Source organism: Electrophorus electricus, unplaced genomic scaffold, assembly GCF_041902795.1.
Source record: "Electrophorus electricus isolate QZ-2024a unplaced genomic scaffold, ASM4190279v1 Scaffold144, whole genome shotgun sequence".
Lineage (NCBI taxonomy): Eukaryota > Metazoa > Chordata > Actinopteri > Gymnotiformes > Gymnotidae > Electrophorus > Electrophorus electricus.
The window spans coordinates 107,501-111,601 of NW_027658425.1; the positions used below are offsets into that span (position 1 = coordinate 107,501).

Here is a 4,101-nt window from a genome sequence, read left to right on the forward strand (position 1 = left end):
TTTCAACTTTCCCTTACGGTACTTGTTCGCTATCGGTCTCGTGCCGGTATTTAGCCTTAGATGGAGTTTACCACCCACTTTGGGCTGCATTCCCAAGCAACCCGACTCCGAGAAGACCGCTACCCTGGCGGGGCTGGGGCCATTTACCGGCCTCACACCGTCCACGGGCTGAGCCTCCATCAGAAGGACTCAGGCCCCCGGCCCGCGCCAGGAAGAAAACAGACTTCCATACGCCACAATTCCCCTCGCCCGCACCCGGACGGGGGATTCAGCGCTGGGCTCTTCCCTCTTCGCTCGCCGCTACTGAGGGAATCCTTGTTAGTTTCTTTTCCTCCGCTTAGTAATATGCTTAAATTCAGCGGGTTGTCTCGTCTGATCTGAGGTCGCTCCCGAGTTCGCTCTGGAGGGTTGCCCAGAAGCGTGAACACCGCCGGGTTAGGGGACGAGTCCCTTTTCACCCGGGCTAACGAGGACACAGGTCGGGACGTCACGGACGTGCCACGGACAGGTCGGCCCGTAAGGAAAACGCCAGAGGCAGAGCCACCCGAACCCCGACCCCCCCACCCCCCCCACCGGGGGAGGGGGGGGGGGAACGCATGTAACAACAACCTCCCTCCGCTCGCGCACGTAACGGAACAGAACAGACACCTTTCCGTGATCCGCCTGCGCAGGGGGTGAGAAAAGAAGCGAAAACGTGGGCAGCCAAAGCGGAGAGAACCCACCGGCAGCCACGCTCGCTTCTTTCTCGGGCGCAGGGGACCACGTTCCTGGCCAGGCCAGGAGCGGAGCCGAAACGAACCGAAACGAACCGAAGCGGGGGAGGAGAAGCTTGTGCACGGAGAACGGGCACTCAACCGCAGCGAACCCACCGACCGGATCTCACCGAGACAGCGACCGGGAACCGTCTGCTTTTAGGAAGACGGAGGCCAGGGGGCACCCCCCCACCTACGAACCTCCAACCGCGGTCCCGCCTGAGAAGGCAGGTCCGACAGATAGGAATAGCGACCCTCAGACAGGCGTAGCCCCGGGATGGACCCGGGGCCGCAATGTGCGTTCGAAATGTCGATGATCAATGTGTCCTGCAATTCACATTAGTTCTCGCAGCTGGCTGCGTTCTTCATCGACGCACGAGCCAAGTGATCCACCGCTAAGAGTTGTACTCTTTTATTTCAGGCTCAGTTTAGGTCTTTCACCACGACTACAAAGACAGGTTTAAAAGGTTTCACCAACCGGTCAGGCGCCCCCGTCTGCGAGTGTTGAAACGGGCGCGGGGTTGCGCTTTGCCCACACGCCCCACGTGGCAGACGAGTCAGTCTTTGAACCGCGGCCCTCCGCGCCCGCCCCGTCCGACCCCTCGAAAGGGGTGGAACTCACGTAGCGTGGGCCAAGCCCTAGGTACCTGCCGGGGGTCCCCCTGAGACTCCTTTCTGAGAGAGAGAAGCAGGGGAACCGGCTGCGCCACCCACCACCACCACGCCCCAGGACGCCGGTGGGCGGACGAACACAGGAAGGGCCATGGCCTGCCCCACGAGGAGCAGCGCTCGCAACCCCCCCCGGAAAGTCCGCTCGTCAGCGAGCAAGGGGACGGGGATGAATGACAAGGACAACAAAATAGGAAAACCCCTCGCGGTGGACGGAGGCAGCGGCCGTGCGAGCGAGAGGGAGGGCGCGGGACGGACCCGTACGACCCGCTCGACTCGCAGGCGCTTCTCCTGCCGGCAAGGTGAGGGGAAACCGGCCTTCGCCCGACGAGCGGGGACGCCGAGTTTTTTGAACGACGCGTCTCTCGCGCTGGAACCCAGAGAATACCGGGGCCTGCGGGGGGGGGGTGCTGAAGGACGACGCGGAGGAAGAGGCGGAGGACGAGGAAGGGGTGGGAGGGACTAGGCTCCTCCTTTATGCCTTCTGTCCAGCCTGACCTGCAAGCGACCACGTGTAACAGCAACCCCGAAGACCCTTTCGACCCTGGGCCCCGACGCGGGGGGACGGCGAAGTCGAGGGGGTCGGGAGAGGAGGCACGCCGGACAGCGTTACCCGTTAATGATCCTTTCGCAGGTTCACCTACGAAAACCTTGTTACGACTTTTACTTCCTCTAGATAGTCAAGTTTGATCGACTTCTCGGCGCTCCGCCAAGGCCCGCGAGGAGCCCCGGCGGGGCCGATCCGAGGACCTCACTAAACCATCCGATCGGTAGTAGCGACGGGCGGTGTGTACAAAGGGCAGGGACTTAATCAACGCGAGCTTATGACCCGCGCTTACTGGGAATTCCTCGTTCATGGGGAATAATTGCAATCCCCAGTCCCCATCACGAATGGGGTTCAGCGGATTACCCGCACCTCTCGGTGTAGGGTAGGCACACGCTGATCCAACCATTGTGGCGCGCGTGCAGCCCCGGACATCTAAGGGCATCACAGACCTGTTATTGCTCCATCTCGCGTGGCTGAACGCCACTTGTCCCTCTAAGAAGTTTGACGCCGACCGCGGAGGGCCGCGTAACTATTTAGCATGCCGGAGTCTCGTTCGTTATCGGAATTAACCAGACAAATCGCTCCACCAACTAAGAACGGCCATGCACCACCACCCACAGAATCGAGAAAGAGCTATCAATCTGTCAATCCTTTCCGTGTCCGGGCCGGGTGAGGTTTCCCGTGTTGAGTCAAATTAAGCCGCAGGCTCCACTCCTGGTGGTGCCCTTCCGTCAATTCCTTTAAGTTTCAGCTTTGCAACCATACTCCCCCCGGAACCCACAGACTCGTGGTTTCCCTCACGCTGCCCGGCGGGTCATGGGAATAACGCCGCCGGATCGCGGGTCGGCATAGTTTACGGTCGGAACTACGACGGTATCTGATCGTCTTCGAACCTCCGACTTTCGTTCTTGATTAATGAAAACATTCTTGGCAAATGCTTTCGCTTTCGTCCGTCTTGCGCCGGTCCAAGAATTTCACCTCTAGCGGCGCAATACGAATGCCCCCGGCCGTCCCTCTTAATCATGGCCCTGGTTCAGGAAACCCACAAAATAGAACCGGAGTCCTATTCCATTATTCCTAGCTCAGGTATTCAGGCGAGAAGCGGGCCCGCTTTGAACACTCTAATTTTTTCAAAGTAAACGCTCCGAGCCCCGTCCGGACACCCAGCCAAGGGCATCCGGGGGGCACCGGGAGACAGGGTCTGAGACAGGCGGTGGCACGCCTCGCGGCGGACCGCCAGCCCACTCCCGACATCCAACTACGAGCTTTTTAACTGCAGCAACTTTAATATACGCTATTGGAGCTGGAATTACCGCGGCTGCTGGCACCAGACTTGCCCTCCAATGGGTCCTCACCCATGGGTTTAGGATACGCTCATTCCGATTACAGGGCCTCGAAAGAGACCTGTATCGTTATTTTTCGTCACTACCTCCCCGTGTCGGGAATGGGTAATTTGCGCGCCTGCTGCCTTCCTTGGATGTGGTAGCCGTTTCTCAGGCTCCCTCTCCGGAATCGAACCCTGATTCCCCGTTACCCGTGGTCACCATGGTAGCCGACTATGGTACCATCGAAAGTTGATAGGGCAGACATTCGAATGAGACGTCGCCGCCGCGGAGGGCGCGCGATCGGCCCGAGGTTATCTAGAGTCACCAAAGCGGCCGGGGGGCCCGAGCCCCCCGGATGGGTTTTGGGTCTGATAAATGCACGCATCCCCCGAAGGGTCAGCGCTCGTTTGCATGTATTAGCTCTAGAATTACCACAGTTATCCGAGTAACGTGTGGAGCGATCAAAGGAACCATAACTGATTTAATGAGCCATTCGCAGTTTCACTGTACCGGCCGTGTGCACTTAGACCTGCATGGCTTAATCTTTGAGACAAGCATATGTTACTGGCAGGATCAACCAGGTAGTTTGCACCGTGGTCTGGGATGAACCACGAGTGACATCCGCCTCCCCTTCCGGGGGCTAGGAAGCAGCGGGTTGTAAGTGCGTGCGCCGTCAGGTCCAGACGCCATACAGGGCTACCCAGGACAGCTTCCGCGGCCAGTGTAAACGTGCTCGCGCACCGCCCTCTGGCCTTCGGACGCCGACCTCTCACCTTGATGCAAAGCTGTCCCATCCGGTCATGCCCGC

General features: G+C 59.5%; 3 non-coding genes across 3 annotated transcripts in view; all 3 read right to left on the reverse strand.

Moving 5' to 3' along the window:
- LOC145654683 (28S ribosomal RNA) overlaps positions 1 to 386 on the reverse strand; it is a 4,149-nt gene extending 3,763 nt beyond the window's left edge. Inside the window, exon 1 of the ribosomal RNA XR_014120889.1 lies at positions 1 to 386. This exon is cut by the window's left edge and continues 3,763 nt beyond it. This is a non-coding gene — a ribosomal RNA (28S ribosomal RNA).
- A 616-nt stretch (positions 387 to 1,002) lies between these two features.
- Positions 1,003 to 1,156, reverse strand: LOC145654664 (5.8S ribosomal RNA). The gene has a single exon (XR_014120870.1). It is a non-coding gene; the product is annotated as a 5.8S ribosomal RNA (ribosomal RNA).
- Positions 1,157 to 2,038: 882 nt separating this feature from the next.
- Positions 2,039 to 3,877, reverse strand: LOC145654674 (18S ribosomal RNA). Its single transcript, XR_014120880.1, has one exon. It is a non-coding gene; the product is annotated as an 18S ribosomal RNA (ribosomal RNA).
- Between the last annotated feature and the right edge of the window lie 224 nt (positions 3,878 to 4,101).